Source organism: Simochromis diagramma, unplaced genomic scaffold (assembly GCF_900408965.1).
Source record: "Simochromis diagramma unplaced genomic scaffold, fSimDia1.1 OVJJ01000685.1, whole genome shotgun sequence".
Lineage (NCBI taxonomy): Eukaryota > Metazoa > Chordata > Actinopteri > Cichliformes > Cichlidae > Simochromis > Simochromis diagramma.
The window spans coordinates 4,160,088-4,181,459 of record NW_024387477.1 but is presented as its reverse complement, the minus strand read 5'-3'; the positions used below and the strand labels follow the sequence as shown (position 1 = coordinate 4,181,459).

Sequence of the window (21,372 nt, the reverse complement as noted above, 5' to 3'; positions counted from 1 at the left end):
CTTCCTCATTGGGGGTTGTCTGATTGCTGGGGTTTACAGTGGATTACAAATCACAACAACAGTCACCTCAAGGCACTTTACATTGTAAGGTAGACCCTACAATAATACATACAGAGAAAAAAACCCCAACAATCATATGACCCCCTATGAGCAAGCACTTTGGCAACAGTGGGAAGGAAAAACTCCCTTTTAACAGGAAGAAACCTCCGGCAGAACCAGGCTCAGGGAGGGGCGGCCATCTGCTGTGATTGGTTGGGGTGAGAGAAGAAAGACAGGGTAAAGACATGCTGTGGAAGAGAGACAGAGATTAATAACAAGTATGATTCAGTGCAGAGAGGTCTATTAATACATATTGAGTGAGAAAAGTGACTGAAGAAGAAAAACTCAATGCATCATGGGAGTCCCTTAGCAGCCTACGTCTATTGCTGCATAACTAAGGGAGGATTCAGGGCCACCTGAAAACTGAAGGCTCTCCCTCCCATTTTACTTTTAAATATTCTAGGAGCAACAAGTAAGCCTGCAGTGTGAGAGAGAAGTGCTCTAATAGGGTGATATGGTACTATAAGGTCATTAAGATAAGATGGAGCCTGATTATTTAAGACCTTGTATGTGAGGAGCAGGATTCTAGTATTTTACTAACTCACTCCTTAGCACTAATTAGCCAATATATGTGTTTACCAAAAACGTATGGTTTATAACGGAGCTTGATAAGATAGCTGATAAAAGAAGGTTCCACCCTTTCATCCATATAAGGCTTAATAAAAGCAAACAACATGACAGCAAGCAAAGCACGAGTCCACTGTTTATGATATCCACCTGTCAGAAAAAGAAGCCACACCCCGAGTCATGCAAACTTTCTCCTTACCGTGTTTCTATAACTGTAAAACCATTTTTTTTGTACCAGGCTGTGAACAGACATGTTTATGTTGTAAAGGTGGACGTCTCAACATGAGTGTCCATTAATGTGGGTTGATTCAGCAAACAACAGTAACCTAAACCCTACCTCAGAGCTTCCTGCACAGCGTCTCACACCTTTTCAAGGGCACATTTATTTCTGTCCGAAAACTGCAGCGCAGCGATGCAGTCTGAGCACAGGCTTGTTATCAAAGTCTGATTCAAACCAGAGATCAGAGCACAAACAACAACAACAACAAAACAAACACTGAAATCTCCCAATTTAAATTAGTTGTTCACACTGTCAGAAAATAATATGCTTACAGACTCCATCACTAAAAAGCTGCCAGAGAAAGCGTGCTTTGAGGGCATTTCGGTTCTGTAAACTGTTTTGGCTCATAGCTACCTTTGTGAGGAGGGATGAAAACATTTAAATACACCCAAGCTATTTTTGTTGTTTATCTTTAATATAACAGCGCGAGAGAAAAAGAGAAAGCAACCATCCTTGGTCATGATGAGCGTCGTAAGGAGCGGAAACATGATCATTCAAAGCTGGATTGATAAGTCACTCTATTGTTGTTCACTAACCCATCCACGTACCACAGTCTGCCTGAGAGTAATTTGGAGCCAAGGGCAGTCACAGCTGAATTCTCATTGTGATCCACTGAAATACAAAAAGGGTGCAAAACAAGTTATTGGGAGTCTGGTGATATTTGTGAGTTTAAAGCTTAAAGAACACAGATGTAAAATGTGAGTTTTTGGTCAATATGTTATTAATCTGTCTGCAAAATGTTGATCCTTGAGCAAATTTTGTTTCTTAACTCATGCTACTCTGATAGCAATCACAACTACAGAGCTTTTTTTTTCAAGGCTTCTCCTTTAATCCTGCTCTAATCACATATAGCACAGAGCAGAAATTATTAGGCATTTTTAATTATTCATTTTAATATTCTGAATGTGCTATGCCTCACCCAGATAACATTTACTGTTTCAGAGCTGGCCCTCTCCAGAGCACCACACATGTAAGCGTGTGGGTCTGTCCTCGGTAAAAGTAAAGATGATTTACTGTGTTGTTAGAGTTTTGCCGCGATGAGATTAGATTCTTTACCACCTCTATTATCTGTATTAACTGAATGTATGCTCATAGCAATTGTTTTATCTCCTAGCAGAAATGCATTGACACTGGGACACTGTGTACCATATATATATATATATATATATATATATATATATATATATATACCGTAATTCTCGGACTATAAGCCGCTACTTTTTGCACAAGCTTTGAACCCTGCGGCTTTTAGTCAGGTGCGGCTTTTCTATGGATTGTCCATGAGCGGATTTGTTTTGTTTGTTCCGCTGTTGTACGGCACTACGTTGCCTGGCGGAAGGATCGGGGTTCAAGAGTGGTATGTTGGTCACATGTCCATCCGCCAGACAACGTAGTGCCGTACGAAGTAGCGCGAAAAACAAACTTCAAAGTAGCGCTACGCGTTCAGCTGGATGATGAGCGGCGATAAACTTGCGAAAAGCAAGTTATGCCCAACTCCACCATTGGATTCTGACAGCGTGGAAAAGTGTGAAAACATCCACGATCACCAACGGATTTCGAAGGGCTGGACTGCTGCATGATGGAGAGGAGGACACCGCCACGGCCCTTCTGAGGGTGTTCGACTCTGACACTGACAACGAGGATTTCTTTGGTTTTGAAAGTGACAACGAAGGAGAGAAGCGGAGAGTGGATGACGAAGCCATCCTGAGCCTGTTCGTTTCCGACACTGGAGAAGAGGACTTTGGTGGTTTTAGTGCGCAGGAAGAAGAGAAAGATGATGGTGAGTGACTGACTTTTCTTCTTGTTAAAGCCGTGTCACTGCACCTGAGCCTAAAAGGTAGTCCGAATCTATTTTTCTGGTGTGCTGTAGGTTATTGTTATGTACTACATTTGTTACTCATTTATGAAGCACAGTACATGTGCAAATATGTACCCATAACTTGTTTTTCAAAATATTAATAAAAGTGATGTCTCCAAACAGCCATCTCTTTCCTGACAATTCGCTTTGTTCTTTTTTTGACAATTCTCTTACATATGATAAGTCAACATTGAAACACCTGCGGCTTTTAGTCAGGTGCGGCTAATGTATGTACAAAACAGGATTTTCCCCTGATTTTAGCTTGTGCGGCTAATATTCAGGTGCGCTCTGTAGTCCGGGAAATACGGTATATACATATATTTATTTTTTTTCCTTTTGCTTCAGTGAGTACACAACTAATTAATCTAACTTTTGACGGCTCTGTCTTCTAAAATAGAAGGAAATAATATAGGATTTGTGCTGACATGTGAAGTCGGAAGGCTATCTTTCTCTGTTGTTCACAGCTGGGTGCTAGAAGCTGAGGAAATGCTATCAATCTTCTCCTCTAAATCTCTCAGAGAAAGTGTGTTTTCTTTGAATATCAAATTATTCTCTTCCACAAAGAGAAATCTAAATGTTTGTTTTCCGAGATATTCCTTAAGCAGTCTCACTGCCGTACACAATTTGCTTTATTTTATTTTATTTTTTTCGTCCCCAGCTGCGAAGAGCTTTTCTGCAGCATTGTGGGATAATAACCTCCATCAACAGCGCACTTGAATACAAGTGAATTTAGTATGCATACTGTTATCTTTGAGTATGCTTAATTTCAGCACTTTTCCAGAATGAACGCTATGCATACTGAGTATTGGTTACAATTAGCATGTCACTTATAAAGTTGGATACGGCATATGTCTTGATTTTAGCTGCTGTATTTCAGCACCATGGTCAGAGCCGCTTCTGTGGGAAGCTGTGTGGCCTGTAGGGTGAAATTCTGCTCTACAAGCCTCTGCAGGGAGCACAGGTTAACAACAGAACAGCGCCCCTAGAGCAGATGGAGATTAAGTCAAAAAAATGCTCAAGGACACTTAAGCAAAGTAAATGCTTCCTGTCACCGGGGCTTGAGCTTAAGCCCACTGGTTGAAAGATGGGAAAGACGTGCTGACAACTTCATTGGCTCGAGCAGAAACAGGAAGAAACCGGAGAGGGGAATTACAGTGTTTGCTGCAGATTTAAATCAACAGCACTGTAACATGCTTAAAATGTTTCTCCAGGAAACCCCAAGGACAGCACCCCTCTGACCAGTATTACCATTAATATGTTTTATCTTCGGCGCACTCTCATGTAATTACCACTCTCCCTGAAGGCAAAAACCTCCCTCCTTGGCACTACCCTTCCTTGTTTCTTTTGCCTTAATTCAGACGCACACAGCCACGCACACGCACAAATAAAGACCCCTTTTAACAGCTGGGATGCTGCCAGCCTGTGTTTGTGTTGCTGCTGATAATGTGCCACCACTATATTTGTCACCACCACCCCACTCACTCAAACACACCCAAATCGCTATGCCAGCATATGCACAATCTACCCATGGGTACCACGCGCACACATGTGCAGTATGCAAGCACTGGCAACCTTGCGGTGCAACAATTCACACCATGTGAATGCTTAAATATAAATCATGAGAAATACACACAATCCATTGTGTGCACACTCTGGGGCTAACCGGTGTGAAGCAATAAAACAGAGAAAAGAGTAAATATATCGCGTGCAGCTGGAATACACTGGTCACGCTCTATCTCCTGCTCCCGCGTACCGGGCCTAATTTCACATTCAGATTTTACATTCATGTCTAATTAGGAATAGCTCTTTCTCTCTACTCATTATCGCTGTTTGACCTTTTGCTTGGGCTGTTTGAGAAACTGAGCAGTAGTCAATGAGTGGTCAGTGATAATGGCTTGTCATTTAGCTCAACACATGCTGATTAAATAAGATAGGCCCATGCATATATACCAGCCTGTTGTTCCCAAATGGGCTCGGCTAATACGGGGCACCTCCTGTAGTCATAAAGATGCTTGGACAACAATATAGCTTCAACAAGCTGCACAAGAACAAGAAGACGCAGCGAGATCAAACAGTCCCTCTGTTTACTGGGACTTTCCCCCCTTTCAGATTTTACCCAGTCTCCCTTATGCAGGCATTCATTGGCATGAATTAATAATACCACTTCAAACAGATGCAAATTCATTGTACTGTGTCCTCTCCTGTTTTGACAAATGCTAAGGTATGTAGGCAGACTCCATCTGAATCCGCTGCTGTGATGAATTCTCCCGAGAATGTGGTGCCTATGCCAAAACTAGACTCCCGTGGCCTTTTGGACCTCTAAGTTTTATAGACACAGCATCCGCACAATGTATATTGATCCCTGAGACACTGCAAAGCGAGTGCTGCGCAATGTGTTCTTGCATTTAAATACAAGAACATCATTTAAGTGCATCTTAATTTAGCATATAAAAACAAGCAGCACACAAATATACGTGAGCGCAGACGGAGACACGCACGACACTCACACAAATGTTGGCAGCGAAGTAGGCTCGGTATGTCTTTCATAAGCTGTGTCTGTGTGTGGGCTGCTGTGGCATGCATAAAATATTATTTTCTCAACAACTCGAGGTTGTGGAGGAGTTAGTTCAGGAAGGGGTGGGAGGGAAGGCCAGGGGATATACAGTATTTGGGCAGCTGACAGCTGCGTGCGCGTACGTCTGCGTGGGAGTCTTGGAAACGGGAGTGGGAGTCACTGGCGTTTGAAATGCAATGAGGTGCTTTTGAAAGGAGCGCCTGTCACAGGTAAGCAGGGTAGCGAGTGCAAGAAGTGTACAGTGATAAAAGGAGGAGAGGAGAAGTGCCCGTGCTTTAGGATGGCGTTCGGTATCTGAGGGCTTTTTGCACAGTCTGAGGAAAGCACTCAACGCCACACACACTTAAATACAAAAGCTGCTGAAACATACATATACACTTTGATCCTTTTGGGAACAATCCTTAGATTTTAGGGGACCAAAGTAAAAAGCTTTTTTTTTTAGCCTTGGTTTTGGGACCAAAGAGTGTGCGTGTGTGTGTTGAAGCTTTGTTAAGCCCAGAACAAAGACTTGATTCCATTGCTCAAGGTGATTGAGAGATGCTCTTGATGTTCTCTTCGCTTTCATGCATACTGTAAGGATAAAGATATGCCTTATAAATCAATAATTCCTGCATCACGTGCTCGGAGCCCGTCTTTGGTGCAGTGATGTCCTCCCCCCTGTATCATTCTGCGTCCTCTGTAGTGCAATCTCCTCCTCGCTCTTCACTAGCTATTGAATGTCAGAGCAGTGCTGCTTAAAAATATAGCTTTCTTTTAAATCCTGCTCAGTTTATACATGTGGATTTTGAAGTGGAATTTATTAATGTCATGCCCTTTCAGGGATATGACTAATTATGAGAGAAAGGTTTGAAGGAGAATGTGTCGCCTGGGTGAGGTTATATAGCTGTTTCATCTGTCAACACTTTGAAACTGGTTCACCGTGCTCACACATTAGGGCTCTTACTGTTGTTGGTTAATCAATAGCTACCTCTCCATGCTCACTTCTTTTCTTCCCCTTTCCTTTTCTCGATGGGAAGCAGATGACAGGCTTAGGAAAGGACAGGCTTTGACGATGCTGTCAAAATGTGTGTGTTTTTCAGGACAGATTATACCACCCCCTTTTTTTCGAGAGTGCTATCGAAAAGTTTTTTTTGTCTTTAGAAGAAAAAAAAAGAAGTAATAATTGAAGATGAAAATACTGGATTCTTGCCTGTAGGTTGAAGGCTGTGGAGGTGTTAATTTGGTTGTGAATGCTTGGAGGAAATGTAAAATGAAATCTGCGAGAATTTATGGTCGTGAAGCGTATGCATCGGGAAAGGTCACAGCTCTGTCATTTAAAAGAGGAGAAAAAAAAAAGATTTCAATAAATGGTTGGCTCTGTCTCCGGTGAGATACTCGAGCTGCGTATGGCTGACTGGGTGATGCTGGAGCACTGGTGGAGAACAGAGGGGAGAGAGAGTGATGGAGCACATCCCTAACACCCTTCTGGAGAAAGAATACCCCAGTTAACTCTTAACGTCCCCCGAGATCAGGCCATCCACTGCAAGGGCAGAATAATACTGTATCTCTGCTGCAGCTGGTGAGCATTGTTGACAGCACTGATCCAAGATCCCTTATTAGAGAATGAGAGAAACCCCTTCAGCAACGTCACCCTGGAGAGAGGATGGTGCTAGGCAGGGGGATTGAGAGAGAGATGGGGGTGAAATAAAGCAGAAAAATAAGAGAAATTGTAGAAAATGGAAGGAATATTTTTAGAAGACTGCGCAGGAAGAGGCAACCACACTGAGGGGAAAATAAAGGAGATAATCAACAGAGAGAATTACAAACTATTGAGAGAATAATTGTTAGTTTCTAGTTGCAATGTGCAACGGCTGCCTTTTTTGGTTTCCGTGGTGGAAAGATTGATCACCGGCCAATCGAACGCAGCCCACAAGGAGCAAAGAGTTCCGAGAAGTAGAAGCTGTGTTGGCTTTGCAGTTTGCATGTATGAGACTAAGTAATGCTCAAGGAAACTGCCTCCAGCTGTGAAGTGAAGTAGTGCAGGGATACTTGGAATCCAATATCAGTGCTAAGGCTTGAAGTAGCTTTAAGGCAAGGCTGCATTATAGATCTAGCCCTTGTTTCATGACAGCATGTGAAGTGCAACGTACCCCGATCACGCAGGTTTTAATAGATGTGTCATAGGGGATGAGCATGCTCGTAATCAAGGGGAGAGGACGGGTGGGAGGACTGCGGACAACTTCCCATTAAAGTGATTCCTGCCAGACTACCATCTTAGCATTCACACCAGTAGCGGTTGCTTTCTCTTTAGACTCTCACATCGTCTTTTATGAACCTCTAAATCCACCTCTGTGCTAGCTGTTCCTCCCTGTACACCCCAGCTGAGCTTCCATGTTTTCCAAATAGGGCAGGAATAATTAGATGAGCAAACATGGTCTTATGGAGAACAAGCTCATCTTTTTTGTTTCGACCAACTGCATTTATTTATTTATTTATAGCCTGATGAGATACTGTTTAATTAGGTCGTGTCACTTTAACTATAATGCGGTGACACCAGATTCAATGCAACTGACATTACGTCTGAAATGCACTCTAACCAGCACCATACAGCTTCTGCAGCTCTAATGAGGCTTATTATCAAATAAAATGTTGTCTGACTTTGCTCCATAAACTTTCCCCAGCATGAAGTGTATTAGATACACTGTATCATAGCTGTATGCCAGGGCTAGTTATAAAACATTACTTTCATTTTCTTTGTGTCATCCTGTCCTTAATAAGTCTCTCCTGTATAGCAAGGCCAGTCCCCCCCCACCCCCCCAACCAACCCCTCTCCACATCTATTATCGCTCTCCTCCATAGACAATAATGTTCAAAAAGAATCACAGTAAAACACTGTGACATTTCAAATCTCTGCAATGAGCTGGTTGTCAAGGAGATGTCTCAGTGAGATGTGTCAGGCAAAAAGAGGAAGTGCTCTTTTAAAAGAGCGTTTACCCAGCCACCGGAGGTGTAATGTGCCTGCCATTAGGACTCTGCAGGCAAATAAGGGAGTTAGAGAGACGCACTGTTCTCCACAGTGTAAGAAAGCACCTTTAGAGATCCGGGGGGAGTCCCTCTGAATCCTGATCAAAATCCATTAGAGTCTTGTGCAGTTAAAGGGAGCATGGTCCTGTAGTGACCAGGCAGCTGCATATTGGCACACTGACACACACTGGTGATTTCTGCATCAGCCAGGCACAGTTAACATCAAACGGACAAGGACCTGGAGATCTTTTCCCCTCACTGAGGTCTCCTCTTGGATAACCTCTTCCCTTTCGGGGGGAGGGGGAGGGGGGGCGGAACTGTTTAGAGCGGACTGGCCGATGAAACTGACGAAAAGTGCCAAAACCTATTGTTGATAAAAGATGCATACTGCTGTGTTGTGTTGGGGGGATATAGCAAGACAGGCTGAAAGGCGGGTAGACTGAAGCAGCTGTCAAAATGGTTGTTTGTAGCCCCGCGCGTACAGCGCTTTGGGGAAATAATAAACTGCATCATTAGAACCCCTGTCATTCACAAGTTGTTTGTAGCAGGCTGGCTGTAAATACCCACTCCAATGCATCGCACATAGAGCACAGGTCAGAATCATTAGGTGGCTAATTTAGCAAAGAAAAACACATCTTATGAGATGGTGTGCAGGTGTAATAACACACCAGGCCCACTGCAGCCATAAATTAATGCCATATTCCATCTTCTGCTTAAAAGTAATTGAAGTGAATGCTGTTGATTATTAAGGCTTTCTTTGGGTCCTATGTTGTTCTGTTGGTCCATGTTGTTCCTCGCAACAACATGGAGTTTATTTTATTTATACTTTTTTGTATAATTTTTATATTAGGGTTTTTTTTATGGGGGGTGGGGGTGAAATTGCACCTCTGCAGCTCTCGGGCCTGTTGCTCCGTGGGACCGGATGAAAAAGCGAAACTTTTCCTCGTCTTAATGAGTCAGCATTCCAGCGCAGGACCACGGTGTGCAGCCATATGGCACCACCTGAACGAGTCTGACTAGTGATCCAGACGACCTCCTGACGCCTGCAAGTGTTTGTGTCTATGGCCGGTCTGTGCCACACCCCCTTCTCCTCGGTGCGGTGGTATGATCCAGGGATACTGTTATAGCACCACCGAGCCTCACCAGCAACAGCATCATCGGGTTCAACTGCGGCTAAACGCACCGCGCCGGGATCCCTGTCACACCGCACAGCGGAGCTGGCTCGCGCACAGCCCCGTGCGAGGAGATCCCTTCCTCCCCGCGCAAAATCGTCTCGTCGTCCTCCGTCGGCATTTCAGAGCGAGCATCATCAGCATCATCAGCACCGCCGCCTCGAAACCAGACCGCGGAGAGAGGGTGTCTCGTCCACATTTTTTAACCGGAGCTCAAGTCACATTTCTGCCGGTGGTGGGGAGGGGGGATAGCACACACTTCGGCTTTTGCAGGCTGCTTATAGCACGGACTAAAGGGATGGCTTTACGTCGGGAAGGTAAGCGGCACGTTCAGTTCTGGCCTTTTTAGTGGGCTCATTAAGCGGGGGAGGGAGATCGGGCTACGGTGCTGCTTGGCTAAACGAGGCTCGGGTGCCGAGACAACGTGAGTTTCACGGGAATGGTGATTATCAGCTGTTCTGATGCGCCGTGCAGTGCTATGACCTGTGCGTGTCTGTGCGCGTGTGTGTGTGCCGTATATGACAGAGTGAGGCAGACACGCAGAGAGGGGGAGAGTATACAAACGTGTGTGTGTGTGCGTGTGTATGTGAGTGTGTTTGTGTACGTGTGTGTGGTTGGGCTTTTATGAAAACCAGTGCACCTCGTTTGAAGTGTGGGGATGCAGACTTTGTGCCTGTGTGTGTGACAACCTGTCTAAATGATGACGATCCGAGTACAGTGCGCGGAGCAGCAGGCTGCCAGCTTTGTATGTGTCGTAGCCGTTTTGCTTCGGAACACTCACAGCCTTGAGTTGTTGGGGTTTTTTTGTTGTTGTGTTTTGCTCCACTTCTGACTCGTCCGCTTTATCTCCATCAGCAATCAGATCCCGGGGGTGTAGATCTCTCTGACGCGCCTACCCGGGCCCGGGCTAGACATTACCACCAGTATAGGTCCAACAGGCACCGTGACCCACTGTGTTTCTCTGTTATTTTTACATCTCTCATGTCAACTCCTAGCCCTTCTGGATGGCTGGTGAGGCAGTTTCTGGCCTAAATTATTGAGCTGCGTGATATCTATTTTCCACGTTGGCGCAGTTTAAAAATGTGTGAGGGTAAATAATTAACAGGCGGCAAATGCATTTTGATAAATCATAATTATTGTGAAGGCAGCGCAAATTGCACCGAGATGGATAGGCTCTGAGAGACTTAAATTAGACCTCCTCACTTCTCCCCTTCACAGCAGATTATAAATAATTGCTTGGAGTAAACCACTCAAGGCACATTTCCAATAAATAAATAAATAAGTCATAGATAAGACAACAACAAATAAGGAAAACAAATATATGAATAATGCAGATTTCTGAGGAATTCTCCAGATATATTATTCCATTAGCTTTGAACTCTCAGAAGCATTCCACATCTTTTCCGATGGTATTAAATCTGGCTTTGTTTGATTGAGGGGAGGCAAAAGCATTTTAATCATAAGCTATAATTCATCAGCATCTCTAATACATGCATCTAATGCATCACCCACTACAGCCACTGTACACATCTCTCAGAGAGCTGCATTAGTGTTTGGACTGTTTCACCCATCTGGCATACCTGATTCCTGCATTATTATTTTGGAGTGTTCAAAAAAAAGAAAACAACAAAAGCAAACCAACCCGGTGTGGCTTCTGCTGCAAGCTTTGAACTGTGGGGATTTTTGTCACACGGTGTAACCCTCCCGTGTCACTGCCCTAGCTGGCTTTGCTCACAACGAAGCTGTAGCTGTGCTTTATTCTTCTTCGGCTTGCACGTTATTGATAGTCATGATAAAAATCAGGCACTTTGTCTCAGCTCCATGTGATTAATAGAGTGCATCTTGTACAGGAGGCTTGATAACACACATACACACATGCTCTCTTCTTCACCATATGGACGCACACTCTTTTAGTCACATTAGTCATAGGGAGATGATGTGCATGCACTGGACCAGCAGAGGTTGATGGTTGGTGCTCTGGTGTAGATTGGCTTCGCGTCGTGGTGGCGGCCTTTTTGTCAGTCGCATACATGCAGATGACTTTCAGTCCTTCCGCAATGATCAACAGTGATTAAGTGCATTTTTTTTTTAAATGGCACACCCATAATGGCAACACCTTAACAACCACAGGACAGGCCTTTGAATTGAAATGTCACTTCAGCAATTAAATGCTGCGCACACACCACTGATAAGGCCTTCCTGTCAGTCAACCAACTCACCACACTACCCTTCAATCACTCGGATATTCCAGATTGTACATTTAAACTCGAGCTAGCACACACACACGTACACACACACACATACACACACTCTCCGGCTTCACTCTCAGCAGCAGTTAGCAGTTGTCGCTGTGCTAATTATCTCCCTCAGTTGTTGCACTTTTTAATTTTCACAATTGTTGTTCTTAAGCGGGCGGTGCATATGGTGTTTTGGAAATCCAAAATAGCTGCTTAGTTCCTTGGCTTGGAGTCACATCATTATTTCAGTGCAACTTCCTGACAATTTGGGCCCCGAGTGCCGATTGTTAGGATGCTGGCATTTTGCCTCGGCTGTCAGCAGATCCCATTGTCCTGTGTCAAGAAACCACTAACAAAAAAAAACCAAAACAAAAAAACTGTTCGCTTACTTCCAATAATTTGTGTTTTTCTGAGATTTGAGTGATATTGCATGGCCTTTGGATAGTGCAGTGCTGTGCGAGACAGCGGGGGAGTTCTTTTTGTTATCCAGCTCTGCATTATTTATGAATTTTCATTCCAGGAATGCAGTAGCCCCTGGCACTGTAATGCTCCCCTCTCCCATGGAATCGCTCACACTCTTCCCTTCTGACCCACAAGTTTGTCCACAAAACTCATTTTCCTTAATAAAATTGGGGTCATGAATTAGTGAGAGGACAATGTGAAATGCATCAGAGGTTGTTTATTATATAGAGTACAACACTCAGTGCTGCAGCCAGGCAAAATGTGGCCCGGTGGGAGTTTTTATCCCTCTCTCTCCTCTTCTTCCTCTCTCTCTCTCTCTGCATGTCCATCATATAGTAGGAATGTAATTGCTGGAAAAGCATAAAATGCGTTTGCGTTCGCCACCCGGCTGATAATTTCAAAGTAAAAGCGCTCACGCCAGCCAGCTAATCAGAGTGCTAGACCCCTAGACTTGCAGACACAAACACACATATACACACACACACACACATACGCAGCGTAGACACTTAGAGATGTAACCACTGTACAACTTCAAATATTTACCTTCTTGCTGCAATGCTGCTCCATCCTCAAGAGGAATTGTTTAACAAATCCTGCAGTGCTAATTAGCGTTTCCTCTATTCATTCGCCTGTGGTTGGCCTCTGCAGCAAGGAAATTGCCAGCCTGTGATTTTTTTTTCTTTTTTTTGAAAAAAGGAAATACAAAAGCAATATAGTGCTACCAAATTACCCTATAAAAACCTCACATAGTGAGCCCATCATTTAGACTTGACAATTCAGGCACTTGGAATAAGAAAGCAGGGTTGGTACCAAAGTGATTACTGTTAAAAAAGCAGTAAATATGAAAATGGTTCAGTTGATGGCTTTGCAGACTCATTAACAGCTAATTATAAAAACAAGATTCATCAAAACAGTTGAACTCTTAGATATTTGGTCGCCATTTATTGATAAATATCACAAAATGTTACTTCAGTAAGTATCATGTATTCTATTTTTCTAGTAACTGACCATTATTAAGAATTCAGTAGTTACATATTAAGCTTTGAAGATTTTTTTTACTAGTGAGTGTGTGTGTGTCTAAACCAAAACCTGGACCGACAGCAACAGAGAAACAGATAGAAATAGTAACCAAAATCACCTTCTTTGCCAATGCTACACACACATGCACACACACACACACACCTACAGACGCATAGATACAGTATATGCCCGAGGCACTCTTCTTTAAAGTACTCTGCTAAGTCTCAACTGGCATCTCCAGCCCTCTGTTCTCTCTTGTCGTCTTCCATTGGGCTATGGGCAACAGTCAGGAACTATGTACAGTTCAATAACTACTCAGGTGTTATGTGAGATTTGTATGGCAAAAATGCAATCACAGCCTCCCTTCACACTCCTCCACTTTCATCCTGGTCCCCCTCCTTTCAGATTTCTAGTCTGCACACAGAAGGATCAGAACCACGAGAGGCTGGCTGGTCAAGCCCACTCTACCTCTCTTTAAAATATGAGATTAATTTGTCAAGAGGTGTGTGTGTGTGTGTGTGTGTGAAGACCAGCGCTGATGGCACACACCTAGACAGAAATTTGAGATAGAGAAGCTGTCAGAATATTTTTAATTTCAAACCTAACACATGCGCGTTAAGGTTTGAGGACCTAATTTCCGTATTTATGTTGAATTATATTACACACAGGGATACAGCAGACAATCTTTTTCATCGCTTATTAATACATTTTCTTGCTTTTTTAAAAAAAAAAAAAAATGGTTCTTAGAATTTGTAGTGATGCCTTTAAATGTCAGCCCAAGAGCCCCAAGCGCAAACATACAAAAACAATAAGTTAATGTTAGAAGGAGCCATAACCTCACAATATGGAATATTTTTGCTTGAGTAATTACTTTTAACCCTAGCAGATAAATGTTATTTCAGTCAATCGCTGAGCTATTTCGGTGTAATTCTTTCTTTCGTGACAGTATTTTATTTTCTGATATTGCTGTACTGGAACTATCATAAAAAATGACAATGCAGTATCTAATGACACACATAGAAAGCACTTCTACATGGACACACATCCCACTGTAAAATCTTTTATTAATCCAGTCAGCAGACAACTTTAGCAGAAGAAAAATCAATTTTTGTTTCTTTCCCAATTTATTACCACATAAATTGTCCTTCACCTCCAGGTCCACATCTTGGAATTAGTGTCAAAATAATTAAGTTTAAACCAATTATATCATATCCTGCATTTGTTCACACAGAGGACAAAGGGGCAGCTGGCACTGGCTAGCTTATCGCCTGCAGACACGGGAGCCATCAGGAGAGGGTACCGGCTGAAATTGGATGCGTCAGATATGCCGAAAAACTGCGCACGATCCACCTTGAGGGTGAAGCAAACAGCCATGGTTTAGCCAAGTTACTAACTGGAGACTAAGTTGCCTTCACGTCTGCTCCATATTAGCGCACAATGAAGCTCAACAGCACGTCACACACCTACAGTTGCACCTCAAGACCGTGATTAATAACTCAATATGAATGAGTTGCATCAGTAGCTTTGTTGCATGCCCATGAAATGATTTATTTAGCACTATAAAACACAGTGATATTACACTGTAGATCTCTCCGCTAAACGAGTTCATCTATTTCCTGCTGACTGGTAAATAGCCTCATGTGTATCATCAGTAATATTCATAGCTCTACTTTCTAGATGATCATGAATTATTAACTCATAGAAAAGATGAATAGCGCCAAAATGGTGCTTGATGCATCTCTGCTGGAAGCCACATTTTGCACAATGCAATGTACAGTAGGGTACAGTACGGTTGGGTTGGGTGTGTTTTTCACTGCCTTGCGAGGAGGTGAATTGTTTTCATTGTTCAGGTTTAATTTCAGGGAGGAGACTTGATCCACCGTGAACTCAGGGATGTATTTCAAGCGCGTGCATCATCGCACCAAATTGACTTCTGTCTGTAGAGACACATATTCTTCGCTGATTGCAAGCCAGGATGTCAAGCCAAACTGCACAAAGCAAAGTGATGTGAAAAAAAGGAAGACCAAAAAAACAAGGCAATATGTACTCCAAGAAAACCAGAGAACGGCAGAGCTGCACAGCCATTTTTCATGCGAACCAGACTTTGTACATCGCGTTTCCGGACGTAACAATCCCGAAATCTGAAATTTTACCAGATGCTCTCGCGTGTCATCCCCACCTTGGTCTCAAAAAGGAATTGTCTGGGGGGAAAAAATCCTTATTTTGTTCTCGTTAATGTGCTCGGATGACACAGTGATTCATTTGACAGGAACCAAAATGAGAAATGCAAATTGGTGAGGAATGTGCCCACTGCAGATTTTGCCTAACAAATTTTGAGGAAGGAGAAAGAAAAAGGACTGCAGTGGAAAATAAGATGCAGGATAAATGAAAAAGCAAGGCGGAGGTTTGAGATATCGAAGGAAAAAGTGCTTCAAATGTCTCTCTGCCACTTCCTAACTGTAAATACATTTTACAGTATGTGTGCTATTGATTTCAAATTTATGTGATTTGTTTATCTGGAAATCTGCAACTCTTCTCTTTCGCTGTTACATCTCACCATGGCCTGTCTGTGCATCTCACATATATATTATAGCCTTTAGGGCTGAATACACATTTCTAACAATCCTGCATTCATTCTTGGTGAAAGCTCGAAATTTTTATGTCTGTCGCAGAGCATGGTTAAACAGACTGTCTGCCATAACCTTGAGGCGGATTTATATGTTTATATAAATTGAACAGACGTATAGGTGGGATGTATTCAGCCCATCGCTTCTGTCTCGTCAGCTCACAAAAGAGCATTGCGAGAACGTCGGCTTGTTCCCGACTGAGTCCCGTGGTCTTTGAATAGCTGCTCCTCTCTTTGTTGAGAAGTATTTTCCTGTGTGAGGCTGCTGAATGCCATCCGTGGCCTCAGTCTCTGAGCCGCCAGGAGAATCGGAGTGAAGGTGAGGGCTGAGAAGAGATCTGAGGAGCAGCAGCAGCCCTCTGGACTTTTGCATTGGGAGTGCCGCAAAAAAAAAAGAAAGAAAGAAAGAAAAAGATCTCCTCTTACACGCTCCTTGGTTTTCAGAGGCTGAGAAGCATCAAATTGTAACAGCGCAGACGGAAGATTAGCCCACTTAGCATTCAGAAATCAATCTGCTGGGCTGCTCAACAGCTACTAGTACATCGTTTCAGCTGCTCCTCTGGAGGACTAATGCTCTTTACTCACTCATTTCTCCGTAATCAACAACTTCATGAGTGAGGACGCACAGGAAATACTGTCTAAATCGCAAGTCACCAAATCCAATTTCAGGAATCAATGGCATTGATTTATCAATTAATTTTGCATCCCTAATGCTGCCACTTTGCTTGGCTTTGGGTGTTGGGAGGGTTTTAGCGGTCAAATGCATTATTGAAAGAGGCTTTTTTCCAAGCAGTGGCTGATGCAGAGAGCTTAGGAGGTTGTCACTCATGATGTAAAGCTTTATTTGCAAAGCGAGTTAGTGCGAACAGCCTTTTAGTCCGCCGAGGAGGACAGTGACATGTATTTATCTTGCGAGAGAGGAGGAATATCAAATGTGTTGAATAAGGCTTTGCTTGTCAGGAATATTGATTAAGTGGTTTTGGGTGGTGTCTCTTGCTCCGTGTGTGTGCGTATTTGTGGTCAAATCCCCGTGTGCCCCTTCAAGTGGATGTGAATACAGTACATGTGTGCTGTTGCATACTTGCATCATATTTTGTGTTTTCTTGTTTGCTCTCCGGCCTTCTAGGGAATCAGCAGAGGGCTTTAGATCAGAGAGGAGCAGGAGCGGAGCGTGAATAGAAAGAAGCAGTGGGGGAGACAAAAAAGACTATGGGCTACCTTAGTCGAGATCTGAAAGGAAGAAAAAAGTCATAACTGTAGTCAAGATATAAAAGAAAGCTTTGAAAAGTTAAAGCTTAGCTACTCCCTCGCTCTAGGCCACATTCAGAGAGCATGAATAGTGTAGGACCTTATGGATTTCTCCACACTGCTCAGGCATGAAGCGCTGATGTGGGATTTGAGCCATGTCCACTATAAATAGTCAAATGGCCCAGGTTGGTCCTGACAGCTCCTGACAGCTCCTGACAAGGGCCGATCTGCTCCGTGAGCGGACGCACGCAGACTGTATTTCCTGCTTCTTGGTCATGCTCTCATTCTAACACGGGTGGGAATACAACAAGGATTTGCAGATTTGCACGTGTCACCTATACGACTTGCTTTGCACATGCAGCAGATGCATTAACCTTGGGTTATACGGTGTGCGGAATAATGAGGGCGTACGGTGAACCGGAGGCTGAATGGTGAAAGACACTGCGACGACAACACAGGAACAGCAAGCGGGGTTCGCACAATGCTGCCTTTGCTGAGAAGGCCAGTGAAGACTGTTGAGCCTCTGTGGCATGTGGGTGTTCAAGTGTGCTGTTTGTCAGCTAGCGTGAAATGCTATAAGAACTTGTAGGCGCAAGGGCACTGAGTGTGTGTGTGTGTCCGTCTGTGGATGATTGTCAGTGTCTGTTTCATCTTCAAACCCAGGAGCTAATAAAGTCTGTATGCTGAGGTTTATGTGTCTGAGCATGCGTATGTATATATATATTTATATATATTTATATGTGTGTGTGTGTGTGTGTGCTTGTGTGCTACAGTATGTGTTCTGCTGGTAAATTCGGCAGCAAGAGATTTCAGGCTTGGTCAGCTATGAAAGCACAACTACGTGACAAGAGTACTGCTGCCGCCCACAGATAGCTAGCCCTTATCCACTAATTAAAACCCTCTATCACTCCATGTCTCACTTGGCAATCTCTCTATCCTTCAATGCTCCCCATTTTCATAGTGAAATCTCTCCATCTCTTATTATCTATCCATCACTCCCCTTATCCTTGTTCGCCGTTCATCCCTCCCTCCCTCCTCTCAGCAGGAGCCGAGGGCTCCCAGTGGGTGGTGCACTCTTTTGTTGTGTTGTGGGTGGTTTAGGTATAACAGGGTCCTGTGGGTCCTTCAGGGCCGCTCGTCATCGTCGTCCCTGTCATATGCCTGAGGAACCGTGGTGGTGCTAACGAATGGAGAAGATAGCTTTTTAAGCCCTATCCCCCCCACACGCACACACACACCTCCTCCTCCCATCTCTCCATGCAAACAGCCACAAACACACACAGGAGGCGCACACACACACACACACACAGACACATACACCCTCGCTTTAGGAGAAGCGCTCTCTCTCTGACAGCTCACTGTTTACTCCCGTAGGACCTGTAGCCTGGATCTGCATTTGCAGCTACAGACTGTGCCTCAATTGCTTCTGATGATTAAGCCATTGTAATGGTAGACAAAATGAAAACCTGCAAACAGCGACAGGATTGTCATAACTTCACTTTGGAGCATCTGGGGCGATAAGTCTATGCTGTGGCATGAATATATTTTCTCAAGGTTCCTCATCGTCATTCCTGCGACTCGCCGGGCCTGTTTAGCGAGCAGAATTAGCTTGTCTCTGTGCAAACAAGCTTCAAGGAAACGTATAAAGGCGAGAGCTAACAAAGAAACTAGCTTCCTACTCACATGGGGTCTCCGGCCTGTTATGAAAATAAGAGCCTTCTCTGCATGTAATCCTGGAACGATACTGTATCAATAATAATATTGGATGCCACTCTGCTCTCCCCGTCCTCCTTGTTTATTTACCAGTTTGAAACTCAATTTCACTGCCTCTGCCTGGCCCCAATCCTCTCTCTGCCTCATTCTCTTTTTCCATTTTGCATGCTCTCTCTTCTTTTTGCTTCATGACTTCAGCACATTCATTTGAGATTGGGAAGCGAAAATCGGTTTTGACTTGTCCTCATGGTCCTTGCCTTTTCACATGACAATCTCAACCGTGCTGTTTGTGTTATCGTCGCTGCTGTTGGACATCTGAGGGACCCCGCCCCTCCAGAGGAGACTCGGAGCGTAAATCCTGTTTAAAAGCAAGTTGTGTATGTGAGCCTCGATCACTTCTCTAAGCAGATTTTGTCCATGGCTGCACTGTTTGAATAAATAGATAGATAGGACGGAGGATCAAGTGGGTGAAGGGTCCCATTAGATATTATTGCATTTGTGTAGCCATGGATTATCACTCCCGTGTCACTGTGTGTGTGTGTGTGTGTGTGTGTGTGTGTGTGTGTGTGTGTGTGTGTGTGTGTGTGTGTGTGTGTGTGTGTGTGTGTGTAAGAGGGATTGATAAGAAATAGAAAAAATGGCTAGTGGCAGTGGATAAGCACTGGAAGGGGATAACAAAGCAACATGATGCTTGTGTTGTACTCAGTGTTGTCACTTTGTATTAGTTTGGTAAATAAGGAGGATGTAGTCCCCACATACTGAATCAACACTGATGCTACCTATGAATTCTCTGATTTGTACCACGCTGCTCAAATAAAAATGATAGGTGCACTTTGAAAATGTCAAATTTCAATGGGAAAAAGTCGTGCTGGATATCTATACTGATATGGATGAGTAATGTGTTAGGAATGAAAGGATGACACGTTGTTTGATGGAAATGAAAATTATCCACCTACAGAGGGCTGAATTCAGAGAAACCCCCAAAATCAAAGTGAAAGGCTAGTCCATTTTCTTGAAATTTCATTGTAACAACTCAAAATGGTCCTCGGCAGTTTGTTTGGCTCTCACATGCATCCTTGATAATGTGAGAACTCCTAATGAAATGGTGGATGTTGTCCTGGGGGATCTCCTCCCAGATCTGGACCAGAGCCTCACTGAGCTTCTGGACAGTTTGAAGTGCAACCTGGCAGCATCCATGGACCAAAACAAAATTTCCCAGAAGGGTTCTACTGGATTTGCTCAGGCGAGCATGGGGGCTAGATCATTTTGATCATTTCCTTCATCCTTCAGGAATTGCCTCCAGACTCTCACCACATGAGGCAGAGCACTGTCATCCACCAGGGTGAACCCAGGACCCATTGGACTGACGTAGGGTGTGATAATGAGTCCAAGGATTTCATCATGATACTTAATGGCACTCATGATGTCATTGACTAGCCTGTAGAGGTCTGCGTGTCCCACCATGGATATGCCTCTCCAGACCTTCACCGACCACCAAACCAGTTATCCCGAACGATGTTACAGGCAGTATAAAATTCTCCAAGGCTTCTCCAGATCCTGTCATATCTGTCACATGTCCTCAGGGTGAACCTGTTCTCATCTGTGGTGCCAGTGGTGGACCTGCCAATTTTGGTATTCTATGGCTAATGCCAGTCAGGCTCCACAGCACTAGAGAGTGAGCACAGGGCCCACAAGAGGACGAGTTCCTCAAGCCACTCTCATGAAGTCTGTGTCAGATTGCCTGGTCAGAGACATTCACACCAGTGATCTGCTGGAGATCATTTTGTAGTCGGCAGCGCTCATCCTACTCCTCGTTGCACAAAGGAGCAGATACCAGTCCTGCTGATGGGTAAAGGACCCTCTACGGCCCAGTCCAGCTCTCCTATAGTAACTGTCTGTTTCCTGGAATCTCCTCCAGGCTCATGAGACTGTGCCACCCTGGAGGAATTGGACTATCTTTGCAACCTTTATAGGGTCCAGATATCACCTCATGTTACCAGTAGTGACACTGACACTAACACTATCAAAACTAGTGAAAAAACCGAAAAGATTAGGATAAAAAAAATGTCAGTGTCCTCCACCTGTAAAACCATTCCTGTTTAGCTGGTTGTTTCCTTGTCGCTCCTTTAGTGCACCTGTTGTTAAATTCATTGACACCAAAGCCGCTGAAACTGATTAACAACCCTCTCTGCTACTTAACTGATCAATGTCCCAGAAGTTTAATCAACTTGATGCTCCACTCTGATTAAAAGGTGTTCTTTACATTTTTAAGCAGTATATTTTGTTCTACAATCAAGTAGACTGTATAAAACAGGGGTCGGCAACCTGCGGCTCCGGAGCCGCATGCGGCTCTTTAGTCCTTTTAGTGTGGCTCCGCCTGGTTTGGGAAAATAAATTATTATTTTTAAGTAATTAGCTGAAGTGTATTTTATTTATGTTAGTTCTTTTTTAACTTTGTAGTTCTAAATTGGAAGATTATTGTGATATTGAAATATAAATATAAAATTATATT

General features: G+C 43.7%; 1 protein-coding gene across 2 annotated transcripts in view; it reads left to right on the top strand.

Annotated features, from left to right (window-relative positions):
• Positions 1 to 9,362: 9,362 nt before the first annotated feature.
• Positions 9,363 to 21,372, top strand: part of tenm1 (teneurin transmembrane protein 1) — a 191,096-nt gene continuing 179,086 nt past the window's right edge. Inside the window, exon 1 of one of the 2 annotated variants that reach the window (XM_040015589.1) lies at positions 9,363 to 9,871. The gene's annotated coding sequence lies outside the window, so the exon portion shown is untranslated. The remainder of the gene's footprint in view (positions 9,872 to 21,372) is intronic. The other variant, XM_040015590.1, reaches the window with a different exon arrangement.